This window comes from Ambystoma mexicanum, chromosome 3p, assembly GCF_040938575.1.
Source record: "Ambystoma mexicanum isolate Mex_15411 chromosome 3p, UKY_AmexF1_1, whole genome shotgun sequence".
Taxonomy (NCBI): Eukaryota; Metazoa; Chordata; class Amphibia; order Caudata; family Ambystomatidae; genus Ambystoma; species Ambystoma mexicanum.
The window spans coordinates 1,052,152,593-1,052,171,830 of record NC_090925.1 but is presented as its reverse complement, the minus strand read 5'-3'; positions in this window follow the sequence as shown (position 1 = coordinate 1,052,171,830).

Here is a 19,238-nt window from a genome sequence, read left to right as displayed (position 1 = left end):
TATATCATAAAGTAATTCCTCACCACATCTAACAGGACAGACCGACAAGGCAGTTCACCTTGCGCCCTCAGACCAGTCATATAGGTTTATGACACCGGGTCAACAGGGCAAAGTAACAGTGCACTGATGTATTGGTGAAGCTCCACATTGCATGTGTTTCTCCGGTCTCCAATTACTTTTTAGAGTAACATATTGTAGGATTTACAGGACAACTGGAATCGTCTAAAGGATGAGTGTTTGTGTGTGTGGCCACAAGGGCAGAATGCTAGTGCAGCCATCAATCAACGACACTGACCGCACCTGGCCTGGCAGCTCCACCCCGATGAGCCCAGCTGACCCATCCACCCCATGTTGGCACCACGCGGATGTCCACCAATCCTGGAGCGGCTCATCACTGCCTCACCTATAGTTAGTCGACGCCACCCAATCCCTGAGACTATGTGCCCCCTATAGCGTGTAGGACTTGTGACGTGGTTTTGTAATAAATAAGACTGTCTTTGCTATTGTCAGACAGAGCGCTCTCGGAGCTTGCAGAATCCTTTGCATGCCCTATTTGATTAGATAAAAACCCTTTACATTCACCCGCACTTGGTCTTGGTCTCATTCCCTCCTGGGGTGTGTCCTTTACTGCCTCTCATTGCGGGGAGGGTACTGCCTTTTGGGGACTCTTGCTTTCATTGGTGACCCCGAAGGTGTGATTAATTCCTTCATTGTCCCCTCTGGCACGAGAAATTCCGGGCGGCAGTGGAGACGCACGGTGCGCCCGCTCAAGAGAGCTGGCCGCCTACGGCAACTGGCACGCTTAGACGTTCGCACACAGTAGGCCAAAGGGTACGGGTCCCACTCCAAAAAAACCCTTTTAGTACCGCTCACCGGAGCCGGGGGGTGGCCATTGAGTGTGAGGCAGCGCCGCCTGGACGGACCCAGTCCGGAGAATCTCGATTCAAGACGGGCACGTGAGTATTAAGTGTGAGTGATTATAAAAGGTGAAGGGAAGGGAGCCAGAGTATACAAGGTCATTTACTGGGTACTTTCAACTATTAGTGCTATCTATATTTACTTTTACTTTCCCTGCATATGACCATTAGGACAAAAAGGTGAAATAAGGGAAGATAAAGACGGGAACCTAGCTCTGCAAGGGGGTAGAAGGCGGCGCCGCATAGTGCTATCTCAACTGGTGCTGGGAATAAGTGAACAGTGGAGAATAAAATAAAGGTGTCTGAAGAATAGGGAGACACAGTGTATATGTTAGAAACTGCTATTTTCTTTCTTCTTCTACTTCAGTTGGGTACCTTGAGGATGAACACAGAGTAAAAATAAAAAACAAAAAACCCTTTAAAGGTTAAAGGACAAATAATATGCTAGGGTAAGGGGGCCTTATCGGGCAGATAAGTGCAAGGAGAGGAAAGAAGGGGGGGTTAATGTTATGTGTTGTATGCTAAAAGTATGTTAAATGTCTGTTACATGTTGCACATGCTAAGTTAACAGTGTTTCAAAGAATTGTAACGAGATGATGTTGAAATAGTGATATTGCATAGCTCTGTGGTAAGGTCATTGTAAGTATGACCAGGTAAGATCTGAAGATAGTAATATTGTGAGCACGTTTTTTTGTGTATATGTTCAAGAACTGTCAAAGATAAGAGGTACACACACACTCACACATAAGTCACAGTGATAGATACAAAATAGTACAGAAGGGTGAGCACTGAGAGTACAATATGGGGGCGGAAACACCCCTGGCCCACATTTGTAAAAATTTACCTGGTTATGCGGAACGTATAAAAAAGTATCATGACCAGTGGGTAACAGAATTAAAGGGAGAGGGATTACCCCAGGTATGGCCAGAAGGAGGATCATTTTATAAAAGTGTCCTGGATATGGTAGCCACGTGTATATTCATGAAATACAAAGGAAAACAGTTTCATAATAGAAGAGAAATAATAGATTTATGGAGGCTATTCGAAGAAGTGCCTCCACTCAAAAAGAAAGAGTCAGTACCTAATCTGCCCCCACCATTGACACTCCCCTGACCGCATATGAAAATGGAAGGGAGGATACAAGAAAAGAAGGATCGATAGAGGTAACACGATTGTACCCCCTCCTAAACAAACCAGTGCTGGCAGAAGGATATATTGACCCCACATATGTGCCCACCGCGGCCCCCACAGCCACCCCATGACCAACTGCACCACCACCATATGAGTGCCCCAGACAGCGTGGACAGGTAAGCACCCCAGCAGTAGGTATTGAAAAGTTAACAGAAGACCTAGACTCTAGGCTCTCAATGGCAAGAGATGAGTTATCTAGAATAAGAAATATATGTGAGCCGAGCGGAACAAGCGTCGCAAGAACAGAACAGACACCTAGGGCACAGGCACTCGACAGGTCATCTGAAGAAGGGTGCAAAAAAGGGGAAATACTATTTAGAATTCAGGAAGAACCAACTCAAATAATCGAACAGGGTCCACAGGAAATGGAATAGAGGTGAAGACGGACTGGCTACCGGGGGGATGGAAGAACTGTGGTGTGATATCAAGGATGAGGAACAGGAAAGTGGGAGGTTGGGTGCGGCGACAGGGGGAAGATCAGGCAGGGGAGACGAGACACCCTTGGGAAGGAGCATTGTGGATGAGTGGACAGGAAGATTAAGGAATAGAATGGGAAGAATGACAACGTTAGGGAAGAGAGGGTTGAAGGTGAGTACTGGCAAAATGACAAAGAGTAAACTACAACTCCCATTGATATATAGGGGAGGTGGGAGGCCAAATTACATACCCTGGTCCCAGATGGACAAAGCCAATTTATTAAAATCCTTGCCCTCGCTATCAGGAGGGGTGAGTAAGTGGATATATGCATTTGAGAAACATACTGCAGGAGTATCATTGGCGGTAGGTGATGTTAAAAGCTTGCTGGTAGCAGCAGTGGGTGACCAGGCAGATAGAGTGTGGGCAAAAGCTGGCTTCCCGGGAGTAACATTGGATTGTGATCGCCATGATGGAGCATCTTTTAACACAGTGCATGCAATGGTACGGAATGCACTAAGGGAAACATTTCCAGACACACCTGACTTACAGTCAGTAATGCAGTGCACAATGAATGATGGGGAGGATGCAATGGATTTCTTTTTTCGGGTGCAGGAGATGTGGAGAGTCGAGACAGGTACGCCCTGGGACCAGTCAATGTCCTTATTTTACTTTATAATAAAGAGAAGACTCCCAAAAGAAGCACAGAAAGCACTCAACAAAATAGCAGGAATTGAGGCAAAAGGGTGACCAGAAATACAAAGCATAATAGTGTACCACTCAAAAGAATAAAGGAAAGGGAGAAAGAAATTGTTCAAAAAAGGTTGGCAGATGAGGCGAAGCTATTACAAACGAAACTGGTGAAGATCGCCGCAGCTGTAGCAGCACTCCCCCAAGACAGAGAGGGGGAGGAGGAGGAGGGACTGGTAGCGATACAGGGGAGGATTGCAGCAAATTGGGCAGGCAATGGGCAGCCACAGTGGAATGGACAGGAGCAGTACGGAGGACCGCAGTGGCAAGTGTAGGCCCCCCGGGGAGGACGAGGTGGGTGCAGAGGTCGCAGAGTGGGTGGTCACGGATATGGAGGGCAAGGTCCAAGGGGGGGACAAGGGAACTGTTGGAATTGCGGTAGGTGGGGACATTTCTCACGAGAATGCAGGAGCAGACCAAATAACGTATACCAAGACGATCAACCCTATGGTCATCCTCACCCGGGAAGCCCATATGGATTACCCATGGGAGGGGCACAAGGGCAACCTGAGCAAGGGTATGTAGAGCAACAAAGAGAACCTCCTCATAATGTACAACAGAACCCACAGAGCCGCAAGCATATGCAATACACACAAGTTAACCCTTTCGCCACAACAGCTAACGGCGCGCCTGCACCATGCGGTGGAGTGGCAGTGGTATCGGGTTATGTGTTTAGTCAAGGGTACCTACAATGCAACAGTTCATATTTATGGTGGACTCAGGAGCCGAAAAATCATGTTTGCGTGAAGGCCGGTTTCCGCTATCTAATCATAAATTGGAGACGCAGGGGTTCTCTGGGGCTGTTGTCGAAGTTCTTTACGCAGAAGATTTAGGTGTCACCGTGGGGGGTAAGACCGTGAGCGCACCCCTACTCTACTACGAACAGTCCCCGATTAACTTACTGGGAAGAGACCACCTCAGTAAGCTCAATATGACTATCTCCTTTACAGAGAGAGGGATAGTTTATTCAACTCCAGGGATCTGTCCCATGCGTGTAATGCTGGTGGTGCATGCACAAGCAACAGCACCAGAAGAACGCGGCATACCGGTAGATTCTGACATATTCATTCAAGGGCTAAAAACATTGGCACGAGTGGTCCCAGAGTTGAAAAATCTAGACTGGCGAGTATCCGCAGAGTTCATCTTCCGACCAATAGATCTCCCAGCGATTGTGCCCTGGACAGTGATGTCCTTAGATTTGCATGCAGTTCAGATTTCAGCCAAAAGAATAGCCGTCATTGCAATGGACATACATGGCTGCGAGTGGCGCACGGTATTGTGTATCAATGCCGACATTGCATTGCGAGACCTATCAGATGAAGACCTTTTTTCAAACTCTGAAAGTGACGGTGAGATAATAATGGAGATAGCCATACCATGTGATGTCATGATACAAGAAAGGCAGGTGCCAGTATAACTGATGGCAGTGGTGGGGGCACCTCCTTCCTTCTTTGATGATGATATGAAATCAGTGCCCAGTAATTTGTGGATAACAGGCCCCCATGACGTGGGACTTTTGCATGGAGTCACACCAGTTAAAATAAAACTCAAACCGGGAGCCATTTTGCCAAGGGTAAAACAATACCCCCTGTCCCGAGAAGCAGAAGAAGGAATAAAAGAGACAATCAGTGCATTACTGGACCAAGGAATAATAGTACCCTCAAACTCGCCATGTAACACTTGCATATACCCAATCAAAAAAGGGAAAGGTGGGGCGTGGAGGATGATCCAAGACCTATGCCCCCTTAATGACGTCATTCAAAAGGAGTTCCCTTTGGACCCTAATTCGGCATCCATACTGTGCAGCATCCCCAAGAATGCATCACATTTCACAGTAGTGGATTTGAAAAATGCCTTCTTCTCCATCCCACTGGCAGAGGAGAGTAGGTATCTAACAGCATTTACACTGGGGGGAAAGAGATACGAGCATTGTAGGTTACCCCAAGGATACTGTGAGAGCCCCAGCATATTCAACCTCATCCTCCATGAAGATCTAGGGAACATGACAGCAGAGAGCACGATTATTCAATACATAGATGATCTACTCATCTGCACAAAGAATGAGGAGGAATGCAGGAAAGACTCTATCACTGTCTTGACATTGCTGGCCCACAAAGGCTACAAGGTCGACAGAGGAAAACTCCAGTACTGCCAACAAGAAGTGTTGTATTTGGGACAGCTAATCTCGCAAGATGGCAAGAAAATAATACCAGACAGAGTAGCTGCCATCACAGCAGTGAGACGGCCAAATGCAGTGAAAGAAATGCAAGAATTTCTTGGCATGTGTAACTACTTCCGAGCATGGATATTAGATCATGCAGCATACACAAGACCATTATTGCAGGCACTCAAGGAGGCTCAGCAAGAGAACACAGAAATACAATGGTCTGCAGAACTGGGTGACGCATTTACCTCACTCAAGGAACTGATCTTGAGTGCGCCAGTACTCGGGGCGCCAGATTACGAACGCAAATTTTACCTGTTCTCCCACTGTAAGTGGATCCTCAAGACAGCATTATTGACACAAAAAACATCCATGGGGCACAAGCCCCTTGCCTACAACAGTGGCACATTAGACACAGTAATGCAAAGACATTTCGCTTGCGAGCAATCTCTCGCAGCCGCAGCGTTCGCCATTGAGAAAAGTGCAACAATAGTGATGGGCTGCTCTGTGACACTATTTGTGGAACACTCCCTATTCGCTATATTGGAAAGATCAAAAAGTACACTGACAACACAAAGAGCAACTGCTTATGAAATAATATTGTCCAGTGCAAACATCCACATAGTTCGATGTAAAACAGTAAATCCAGCAAGATTCATTACAGAACCATGCACATTAGAAGACATGCAGGAACACTACTGTACTACTTACAAGGGGGAGGAAGGAGAAGGCCCGGTGGAAGTGAAGACGCCCTAAACGAAGGAGAAATTTTCTTCATAGATGGGTCAGCATCAATAAACCCAGACACGGGAGAAAAACATGTGGGGGTGGCAGTTGTGAGATTGGAAGAAGGTGAGTATGAAGTGATAGTACAGCATCGCCTGCCATAGCATTACTCAGCCCAAGCAGCAGAACTTATAGCACTCATTGAAGCATACGCGCAGCGAAAGTGTGCCCAGTAATGATCTACACGGACTCATTTTATATGGCCACTACCCTAAACAGCGGGTTGGCGAGGTGAGGACGGAGAGGGTTCCACAGAGTAGATGGGTCACCAGTACAGCATGCAGAGCTCCTGAAAGAACTAATTGAAGCATTGAAAGAGCCCACCATGGTAGCCATAGTGAAGTGCCAGGCCCATACGTCCAATACAGATGTTACCTCTTTGGGAAACGCAGCAGCAGACGCTGCAGCCAAGGAAGCCTCCTATTTAGTGAAAGAACGAACAGGTGAGTACCGAATGCACCAACATGTAGAGGAAGACCTCCCAGGCGGCCACAAAACTATGCCCGTGTCACAAATACTAGAGTTACAAGAAGGGGCAAGTGAGGAAGAAAAAGGGCTGTGGGAAAAGAGAGGATGTTGCCAATCAGCAACAGATCTTTGTGGCATCAGAATAACACTGGGAAGGTGGTTATGCCACTCAAACTCTTAGAGATAGCATTCCAACAACTACACTTCCAAGCCCACAATGCAAAACAGCACATTGCAGCAGAGATACAAGGGGACTGGTTTGTGCCAGGCCTCCAAGAACATATATCAAAGCTGGCAATGTAATGCACAACATGCAAATATAAAATTCAGGAATGACCCTAAGAACACTGCGAGGAACAATACCCAAACCTGTAGGGCCCTTCAGAGAACTGCATATTGATTATGCAGATATGGGAGAAAGGTGTAATGGTGCACGGTACATGATAGTGGTAGTTTGTCCATTCTCTAGGTGGGTTGAAGCAGGGCCGTGTGCATGACCAGATGCCAAATGCGCTGCAAAGTTCTTAGTGAGGGAATTATTCCCACGCTGGGGAAATTGCAACTTAATTCGCTCGGATAATGGCACGTATTTTGTTAATGAACTTTTCAAAGAAGTAACAGCTCTGTTAGGAATTAAGCATAAACTATGCTCGAATTATCATCCGCAAAGCAATGGCATGGTTGAGAAGATCAACGGCCTCCTGAAGGGAAGGCTGTCAAAACTGTTTCTCCCTTAAAAAGAACTGGGTGCATTGTCTGCCTCTGGCCTTGTTTGAACTGAGGAATCAGCCTAGCAAGGTCCACCATTTGTCACCACACAAGATCGTGACTGGAAGACGCATGCACACAGCACACTCCCCACTGCGCAGACATTCAGATGCGCACAAAAGTGCCACAATATTAGGGGAAGAATTTAATGACTATCTGACAAAACTCACCAGAGCAGCCCGCATGATATCAAGACAGCTCGCACCACCGTTTACACGAGAAGAAGGGAATGAGGCAGTAATATTTGTCCAGGAAAACCCACAAGGGCAGTTAATGCCAGGGGAGATGATCTATGTGAGGAGTTTCGTACGTAGGTGGAATACCCCAAGATTTCATGGCCCTTATGAGTGGATATTTTGCACACCGACTGCGGTAAAGGTGAAGGGCTTGAGATATTGGATACATTTGACAGACGTACCCAAAGCATGTGACAGTATCAGAGCGGAACGAGAAGAAGAAGTACAGACTACAGCAGAGGCCTCACAGTGAAAAGAAAAGCAAAAAACATCAATATTAAACATGGGTACAGAGTAAAAGAATGATAGCAAGAAACTGTACATTTATGAAAATTGTTTCTGTGCCAAACGAAGAAAAAAAAAATGAAAATGTAAATAAGGTGGAATTGCAATTATAAAATATCTCTCTCTTTCTCTCTCTCTGTCTCGCCCCTTCCCTCCTTTATCTCTCTTTTATTGTATAGTAAAATGATGATTTCAACTGTTTGAGTATGCTTAATGCACTTTAATGTTTTAACATGTAGGAGTAACCGTGGCAACGAACGGGCAGCCCGCAACGAATAATATTAGGGCAGTTAGAAATTTGAATAATGCATTTGACTTACGCAGATATTCGTATGAATGTGGCCTGTTTGTATGCGCTGTTTTATTTTTTGCCATGATTTTTGGGCTTGTCACTTATTGGTTTTTTTTCATTCATCTCTATCAAGATGAATGAGGGGGGAAGAAATGGAACTAACATGGGGAATGGAATTGGGATGGTTAAGTAAGGGGACTACTTAATATGGAACGGATTCCAGCTTGTATGGGGCTATGGTACAGACCCTACCCATGCAAGCCCTTAAATGATATCAACAACAGCCCGAGTATAAGTCCAGCTCCAGCCTCAAATGTCTCGGAATATAATGTTTATGGTTTAAACAATCGCAACCCCTCTGCCATATCATGGTTGTACGACACTACTGCCACAATGCCCTCACCAGAAGTTACCCATCTGCAGAAACTAGACCACCTGCAGGCAGGAAGGAAGAGAATGAAGAAACGGCAGAGAGGTTTCTGACTCTATATGATGAATGGGAAAAGGGGGGGCGCGAGGAAAGGGGGAACGATGTCACAAACGGCATGGGAAGCAAAGGGGTACCTTAAAAGAAGTACGAGAAGGAGGGAGGCGGGGAGGAGAAAATATGACGAATATTCTGGCCTGGGTTTAGATACAATAGAAGACCCTAGACACCCACATCAATCAAATAAATGGTACGCAGACATGAACTCCACTGCAAAACAGCCAACCAACGAAAGTTGTTATGTCTGTTCCCTGATTCCCTACGCCTCAGGTACACCTAAGGTTCTGCTGCCTAAAGAATTGCCTCTTGCAGATGCCCAATGTCTCCTTCATCTCACTCTGTGCAGAATTAAGAACACCTTTCAGGCACACAAAGTATCTTTTGAAATGCTGCAAAATGAGAAAACCTGTTACTCAAGAGCCAAAGGAGTGATATGTTTGAAAGAACCCTTTTTCGTGATTAAAGGGACATTGTTTTTGGACAATAAATGGAAAGATGAGGTAATATCATGCAAAGCTGAAGCACTGCGAGGATTGACGGCAGAAAAACTACAGTGGATCGAGAAAACCTGCACACCAGTTTGGAAGGAGCACATCACGAAACTGACCTGGGTCACTGCCATAGAAAAACCGTTCAAACTGCAGAAAGAAGTATCATACGATCTGTGTTTCCATGGCAAAGGGAAAAACATCATAGGTGTAAATAAGAACTGTAACCGGACACTCATTATCCCAGACATGAAGAAAGGAACAGCAGCACTCATGGACACTTACTGGGTCTGCGGAAAACAGGCGTACTTGCACCTCCTACAATCCTGGAGGGGCACATGCTCCTTGGCAACGTTGCATTTAGCCTTGATGGTAATTCCGGAGAGCCATATTAATGGGGGAAAAGGAGTGTTAGGTGCCCATCGAGAACAAAACACCCGGCCAACAGAAGGACCACAATCGTATGCCCTGTCCCCAGGAAAAGTGCAAGATGTGTTATTGAGGCGGCGAAGACCATCAAACTACATATCCAAAGCCTCTTCAGAACTATTGGCACAGATTCCAGACAAGTACCGACTGTTCAATTCTGCAGAAACATTCTTCACCTCCCTCGTCCCAAGCATCCAGGCGCAAGCAAACGCAAAATGGCTCCTGATCATGCGCTGGGAGCTAATCCAGCTGGCCAACGACACTGAAGAAGGGTTTAACGTGATCAAGGTGGAGCTAAGGGCCCTGCGGCTAATGACCATGTAGAACAGGTATGTCCTAGACCTGTTAACGGTGAAGGACGGCGGTGTTTGCTGAAAAATCGGGAGTGCCTGTTGCACATTCGTGCCTTCTGAAGACGCAGATAATGGTACACTGTCACATGTTATCGCAGGAGTGCATAACCTGGGGGAGCGCATAAAAAACAAAGGTGGAGCGGACGCCAGCACCTGGTTCGACAACCTTTTTTCTTGGGTGCCATCGTGGCTTGGACTAACAGTCAAAATGCTGATGCCCATCGTGGTATTTTTGCTCCTGGTCTTTTGTGTGTGCCAGCTGCGTCTTAGATATTGTGCAAATGCAGTGCCGAATGGCGCAATGATGATGGTGACAATGGGCAACACTAGAGGAGCGGCACAGATCATGCAAGAAGCACAGGTACTAACAGGTGAGGACCCAGAGCCTAAGTATAGAATGGTGCCATTATACTATGATGGGGATATTGTAGATAGGCTGTATCACACCACAATAAAGGAGCCCCAAGAACGGGAGTGGTATACAGAGGTATGGGTGGACTTGGAAGGAGATGGGGGATGTATATATATGACCTGCACAGCAGGAGAATATGCTAGGAGGGGGGAGAGCCTTCGGGGGTGTGTAGAGCCTGGATGCCAATAAAAGGCACACCAGGATGGGATGAGGCTGTTGCAAATGAGAAAGAGTGCCAGAGGTTGGGCGAGTTACAGTATTCGTTACTTAAGTAACGAAAGGGGGGAAATGTATGGCAGGATAGGTCCATGGGACACCCTCCCCAACATGCCCCACCTGCGTGAGGCTCGTGGCTCATCAGAGGCCCACCATGCACCTGTGCTCAGGCGACAGGGTGGCTGCTGATCAACACACAGGGCCAATCGATTGTACTGTAAAACACCACGGACACCATTTTAAAAGCTTCAAGACTCCATTTTAGATAGAAACAACCGAACCCCCACTGAAACAGTCTGCTTGCAAAAAACTGCAGCTTGGATCCCACTCACTGTGCACAGGGAGTCATGCACTCCCCCAGTGCCTCCACCCCATGGCAGATCTGCTGGAGGCCCATTCACACGAGCAACCAGACACAAGCAAATATCAGAACAAACACTGTATCATTTACCTTCCGCAGTACATCACTGTCCCCGAAGTGACCTGACTCAAGGTTCAAGTCTGGAAAATAACAAGAACCATCCCAATTGAACAGGCCTCGACCCAGCATCTAACACCTAACATTTAAAATATAGACAGGGTAATTCATAGAAATTCGCACAAAAGTGGCGGACGCGACTGGCGCACAGCGTGCCCGTGCGAATGTCTGCGCCAGCCGCGTGCGCTAAAATCAATTTCCGCGCACAGCGTATTCATGGATTTTCGCATCAGAAACCATCCATGGCGCAGCGTGGTGCAGCAACCCTGCAGCAGCGCCAGTTACGCCCACAAGAACACCGTCGCGCAAGGAAAAGCCTTCAAAATCCACAAATAATCGCAAAGGGCTGTGCTAAGCCTGGACCAGTTCACAGGGCTGGCAAACAGCAAACGCCAAGCGGGGAATGTGTATTTCAGTGGTTCGCGGGAAGTTCCACACGCGATTGTCCTGTGTACGTGTGCATCAGGGGTGCGCAGGAAGTATCACACGCAAAATCAGCAGGGTACGTGTATTTCAGGGGTGCGCGGGAAGTATCACTCGCGATTCCAGCAGGGTACGTGTATTACAGGGGTGCACGGGAAGTATCACACGCAAAAGCAGCAGGGTACGTGTATTTCAGGGGTGCGCGGGAAGTATCACACGCGATTCCATCAGGGTACATGTATTACAGGGGTGCGCGGGAAGTATCACACACAAAAGCAGCAGGGTACGTGTATTTCAGGGGTGCACGGGAAGTATCACACGCAAAATCAGCAGGGTACGTGTATTTCAGGGGTGCGCGGGAAGTATCACACGCAATTCCATCAGGGTACGTGTATTACAGGGGTGGGCGGGAAGTATCACACGCAAAAGCAGCAGGGTACGTGTATTTCAGGGGTGCGCGGGAAGTATCACACGCAAAATCAGCAGGGTACGTGTATTTCAGGGGTGCACGGGAAGTATCACACGCGATTCCAGCAGGGTACGTGTATTACAGGGGCGCGCGGGGAGCACCACACGTGAATTGCATGTGTGGGCCCTCCCAGGTGTTCCCTCTACACCCTCCAAGGCCCCTGCAGGTGGCCCACACCACAGGGGCCTACCCTGCACATGTCCTGCAGGCACCCCATCCACCATGGCCACGCCCCCAGCCAACCCACATGTCACCTTGCACTACTGCCCACCAACGCATGTCCCCCTGCACCCCCAGCCACCAGGGGCAGCCTCCACCAGGCCCCAACCCATGTTTACCACCACCCCCGCCCCCCAGCAGTGCAGGGGCAGCCTCCACCAGGCCCCCACTCATGTCTCCCACCACCCCCACCCTCCAGCCACCAGGGGCAGCCCCCACCAGGCCCCCACTCATGTCCCCTATCACCCCCACCCCCAGCCACCAGGGGCAGCCTCCACCAGGCCCCCACTCATGTCTCCCACCACCCCACCCCGCAGCCACCAGGGGCAGCCCCCACCATGCCCCCACTCATGTCCCCTATTACCCCCAACCCCCAGCAGTGCAGGGGCAGCCTCTACCAGGCCCCCACTCATGTCTCCCACCACCCCCACCCCCCAGCCACCAGGGGCAGCCCCCACCAGGCCCCCACTCATGTCCCCTATCACCCCCACCCCCCAGCCACCAGGGGCAGCCTCCACCAGGCCCCCACTCATGTCTCCCGCCACCCCCACCTCCCAGCCACCAGGGGCAGCCCCCACCAGGCCCCCACTCATGTCCCCTATTACCCCCACCCTCCAGCAGTGCAGGGGCAGCCTCCACCAGGCCCCCACTCATGTCTACCACCACCCCCACCATCCAGCCACCAGGGGCAACCTCCACCAGGCCCCCACTCATGTCTCCCTGCACCCCCACCCCCCAGCCACCAGGGGCAGCCTCCACCAGGCCCCCACCCATGTCTCCCACCACCCCCACCCCCAGCAGTGCAGGGGCAGCCTCCACCAGGCCTCCACTCATGTCTCCCACCACCCCCACCCCCAGCCACCAGGGGCAGCCTCCACCAGGCCCCCACTCATGTCCCCTATTACCCCCACCCCCCAGCAGTGCAGGGGCAGCCTCCACCAGGCCCCCACTCATGTCCAACTCATGTCTCCCACCACCCCCACCCCCCAGCCACCAGGGGCAGCCTCCACCAGGCCCCCACTCATGTCTCCCTGCACCCCCACTCCCCAGCAGTACAGGGACAGCCTCATCCAGGCCCCACCCATGTCTACCACCACCCCACCCCCCAGCAGTGCAGGGGCAGCCTCCACCAGGCCCCCACTCATGTCTTCCACCGCCCCCACCCCCCAGCCACCAGGGGCAGCCTCCACCAGGCCCCCATTCATGTCTACCACCACCCCCACCCCCCAGCCACCAGGGGCAGCCTCCACCAGGCCCCCACTCATGTCTACCACCACCCCCACCCCCCAGCCACCAGGGGCAGCCTCCACCAGGCCCCCACTCATGTCCCCTATTACCCACACCCCCAGCGATGCAGGGGCAGCCTCCACCAGGCCCCACTCATGTCTTCCACCGCCCCCACCCCCCAGCCACCAGGGGCAGCCTCCACCAGGCCCCCATTCATGTCTACCACCACCCCCACCCCCCAGCCACCAGGGGCAGCCTCCACCAGGCCCCCACTCATGTCTCCCATCACCCCCACCCCCCAGCCACCAGGGGCAGCCTCCACCAGGCCCCCACTCATGTCTACCACCACCCCCACCCCCCAGCCACCAGGGGCAGCCTCCACCAGGCCCCCACTCATGTCCCCTATTACCCACACCCCCCAGCAGTGCAGGGACAGCCTCCACCGGGCCCCCACCCATGTCTACCACCACCCCCACCCCCCAACAGTGCAGGGGCAGCCTCCACCAGGCCCCCACAATCTAGATCCCTGGCCCTTATGGTCAGCCTCCAAATGCCAAACACCCACCCGAGTATTGCATCCACCCACTTAGAAATGGCAAAAACATGGTCAAACCACAATTGCAAGCTTGCAAATGAACACATGTCCCTCACATACACCCAATGGGTGTCAGTGAATGTCAAAACCCATATCATGATATGCATGAAACCAATGAGATGATACTACACATTGAACTTTGAAGAAAAAATATGTATTAAAAGCAACATAAATTGAATCAAAAACAAACAAACAATAATAGAAAATTAAAAAAAATAAAAACAGCAGGTACGCGAAAAAATGCAAAACCACAAAACCATTGCTCCATGGGGAAATCATAATAAAAATAGAAAATCCAAAAATCAACTATGTACAGATAAACAATCCAGGGTCCATGATCCCAACCGAAGAAATGAAACCTATCTAATAACACTACCTAAAAAAAATAACTATATACAAAAATGTGGCCCATTGTCCAAAAGGTCCAAAAAAATGCAAAACCAAAGGAAACCTAACACTAACTATATAATTATTTACAAGGGCAGCGGGCTAGTCTGACGGCTCACTTTGGGATGGTCCGGGCCAGGGCATCATCGAACTCCTGCTCAATGTCCCGGAGGCGCTCCGCCTCCATGGCCCCGAGGGTCCGCAGGGCGTCCACATGTTCCCCCCAAACTCCCTGCGGATTGCCTCGAGGCACTCGGCACGCCTCAGGGCCCTCCGCATGGAGTTCTCCGCCCTGACCATTGTGAGCCCTGCCTCTTCCGCCCGCTGCCGCTCCACATCTATGGCGTGGCCCAACCGCTGCCACACGGAAGACACTTCCCGTCCTGGGTCCCCCTGCCCTCCGGCCAATGCCTGTCCCTCCGATGTGGAAGGCCCCGAGCCATCATGGCTCCCACCACGTTGCTGCTGCTGCGGCTCTGCCCGTGCACTGCCTCCTGCTGCCTGCACATCCTCCGCTGGCTGGGGTGCAGTCATTGATGTGGCCACCCTGGCTGGACGTCCGACTCCCGACTGTGGCAGGGATGCCTCCTCCACCAGCCTGGCCGCACCATCAGAGGCAGCTCCACAGGGCACCCAGGTGACTGATGGGTGGGAAGATGGCACGGAGGACGACTGGCGCATAGGGGGTTCAGTTGAGGAGGGGGTTGTAGCAAGCCCCATCAAACAGAGGAATCCGGCCTGGGTGATCGGTCCCAGTAGGCCGACGCGGTCAACAAGCCATTCGAGATGACGTGCAGTCTCCTCATGAAAAGACTGCAGGTCACCTCGCATGGCCCGTTGACGCAACGCCACACCAGTCAGGACAGGCTCAACCCAGACCCGGATAGCCACGTCCGCAGGCATAGGAAGGCCAGTTGTCGTGAGCTCATCCCCTGCCTGAAAACGGGTCTGGACGTAGGCATCCCTGCTGGTGCAAGATGATGCAGTGACAGTGTCAGAGACAGGATTGCACACAGGCACCTCCGCGGCGACCTGTGCTGCCTCCTGTCCCTGGTCCTGCACTGCACCACTAGCACCAGTGGAATCCCCACCTCCAGACCCCGTCTCTGATGCTTGCACGGCCTCCTCCTCCACCAAACCCCCCACCAACCTGGATGACTCTGTGCCATCTTCCCCCGTTGGGCCCTGTGGGGTCCCAGCTGCCCCTTCTGCTGCTGAGGAGTCCAACTCCGACCTCCGACTCTTGGGCCTCCCCCCGGCAGCTGCGGCCTGGGACGCGGCACCGGACTTCTCACTCCCCGACGAGATCACAACTTGGGAGGGGAGCCGGGCCTTGCGTCTCCGGCTGGCGGTACGATCCCCGCCACTGTGCTCCACAGCACCTTCTCCGCCCTCTTCATCAGTTGACGCTGCAGGCAGGGAGAAATAAAACACAGGCACCAGGGCACTGTACAATGGACACATACACACATGACAGTTGCACATGAGTGGCATTGGCAAACCTCAGACATGGCATCACAATCGGCAACACACATGTCATTTCAACTTGCACACATGAGCCATACCACAGCCACATCGCAACTGCCAGCACCATCCATACAGATACAACAGCATGAGCAGGCAAAGGTGAGCCAGACATCACATGCAACACAGGGAGTGCACTACACATGCACGCCACCACCACACTTGCATGCATGTGTACACCTCAGCCAACTGTCGCAGTGTTCCGATGGGCATCCATGTCACATCTGCCAATCAGGCTTCCACATCCCGCTGTCACATGCATCCATGTTGCCTCACTGTTGCACCCTTGTCAAATACACACACATGCACATGTACACAGTGCTGATACATGCAGCTGAAAACAACAAACATGCGTGACATCACGAACATGCCCACTTACATACACATTCATCCAAACATGTGTGCCCACGCAACTGCATTTGGCATGCAAGCCTACACACACAAGCACCATCCATGTCTCAAACATGACAGCCCTTGCATGTGTTAGCCTCACGGTCCTGTACACCCCCACCCATACTCGGCCCCATACAAACAGATGTGCAACCGGCACACTACTGGCACATCACCACACGCACAGCTTACAATCATGATGCATGTACACTTACCGCTCGACTTCGGACGGGTCTGCCTCTCAAGGACCTGGACGTGGAGCGCTGGGGATATGCGTTCCAGGACCCTCATCTGATCTTCCGACAAGTGGCCCCGGCGCCCCTTAGCATCCGCTGCCTTCAAGAGGCGCTGGGCCTTGTTCAGGGTCCTGGACCTGAAGTCCTCCCAGCGCTTCTTGACATGTTGGAAGTCGCGGACTGCCACCCCCTCCGCGTTGATGGCAGTCACGATGTCGGTCCAGATCCGAGTCCGTCCTTCCTTGTCGGCGCGCACACTTTCGTAGAGGGCATCATACTGCCCCAGGACTTGCTCCACCAGGACACCAACTTCCCTGGCACTGAAGCTGGTGCCTCTCTGCCTCTCTGGCCGGGGGGTTGTCAGTGGTGCCAGATGTTGCAGTGCCCGACATGACAACCCCAGAGGCAGGAGTGGGTGGGCAACTGGGTCCTGGGGCTGGGCTGTGGAGCGATGGAATCCCAGTCGGGAGTCTTCGGTTCCAGCAGGGGTGGTCACAGCAACAGCACCCCTGGCTGATGTGCAGGCAGCAAATGGCAGGGCACGTGGGCAGCAGGCAGTCAGGCAGCAGCAGATGGCAGGTGTGAGCGTGCTTGGGGCTCTGGGGGGCAGTAATTCGGCCTTGTGGGCAGGAGCGTGGTCTTCCGTGTGCTTACGCGTGACCAGCTTGATACGGAGTGATTTAGCACGTGAAAATCCTGCACGTCTGCGTGTAAATCGAGGAAAGGCCCTTAGCGCATATGCACATCAGCACGCATATGCGATTTCATTGGACCAAAGGCCCTTAGCGCGTGAGCGTGTCTGTGACGTGAGGCACGCGGGTGTTTCCATCATTACACGTGATAACAGAGCACACGTGGATTTCCACCAATCGCGTGTGGAACTTCCTGCGCACCCCAGAAATACACGTACCCAGGCCAATCGCGTTTACGCTCGCTTCCCTCCGATTACACGCGATGACACTCGGACTTGCAGTTTTACCACGTGTGCTCGCATATGCGATTTCATTGGCCCAAAGGCCACCATGCGCAGCTGTGATGTCATGCGCATGGCCGTAGAGAATGGCGCGTGTAAAAATGAAGAGATACACGTCCGAGTGTCAAAGCGCGTAATTGGTGGAAATGGCATCATCGCGTATGCGCGTCTGTGACTTGTGTATAAAAGGTACGTGTAGAACGCCATTTCCTTGTACGTGCTTTTCGTGGAGAGTGAGTGGGTGAAATCTGTACTTCTTATCGGTTCACACACGATTTACTTCACGGCGTTTCCAGTTCATACTCCCTGTTACCTCTGACAGCTTTTTCTCTTTTCCTGTTTTTCCTGGGCCTGTTTCCTCAAACAGCGTTCCCTTCTACTGTTGTCCTGTCTCCTCAGACAGTGTACAATTCTTCTTTTGGCGGGGGTGTTGCCAACGCGCACACGCGCATATTTTTCACGCTTTTGTTCCTGGCAGACGGTGAGTCGTGCACGTATTTAACATCTGTGCTTGCCCCGTGTGTCGCGTACCCCTTCAGAGGTCATTCTAGGCTGCATGTGACACGCATACGTTCATTCTTGTGTTCCATGGGTGCCACAGCGTAGTGCAGGTTTATTTTTCCACGCACGTGGTCTAGGATGGGTTGCGTGCACCTTACTTTGCTTTTTTGGGGTGCCTGTGCGTTGCGTGACCCGTCATCTTTCCCCAGGGGTGACATACAGCCTTGCTAGAGCACTAGGGTATGATTACCATCTGGTACCCAACCCCTTTGACCCCCAATTGCCCAGGACAATAGTTCACATCGGCTCCCATACGCACAATAACATCAGTGCCATGGCTGGGAGGTGACCAAGCCGTAAGGGTGGCAAAGGTGGCCGAGCCCCAAGTGGTGGCCGTGGTGGATCCAGTAGGGGACGTGGCTGTGACTTGCAGGGTGCCCGTAGCCCCCCATGTGTGGAGGAGCAGTCAGGGACACCCATGCCCCCCCCTGGTTGACGTTACCGTGCCTGACACCATCCATGCTCAGCCCTTGTTGGACCAGCCCACTGTGGAACCAGACCTGGCACAGGGTGTCTCCATGGCTGACTTCCAGGTCAGCAGGTCTAGGCCACGTGCGCCTGTGAACGTTGGTGTCATCAGGCCACGTGGATCAGTGGCAACTAGGTCATCTGCTGCCCCGCGTAGGCAGGCTGGGGAGGCTGCAGGGGCAGCTGCGGCTCCATCCACCCCACCTCTCACACACCCATCCAGGACAGTGTCGGTCCAAGTCCATCATGCTGACATTCTCCCTGACACCATCACACTTGAGCTAATGCCTGCACCAACTCCCATGCTGAGTGTGCAATCCCACGCTCCTGCCCCTAGTGTCCAGAGCGGCGTAGAACACTCAGGATCCCCACCACCTTCCAAGCGGAAGAGGAAGAGTGCTCGTCCAGTAGAGGCTGATGCCCCAGACACGGCTACACAGTCCGGCCCGTCAAGGAAGCCCAGCTTCAATGAGGCCGAACTGAATGCACTTGTGGAGTATGTGTCCGCACATGACCGCGAAATGGTGATTGTTGCAGGATCCAAGACCACACCTGCACAACGTCAGGCACACTGGCAGACCATTGCGGACATCATAAGTGCCCTTGGAATCGTGAGGCGCACAGCTGGTGAA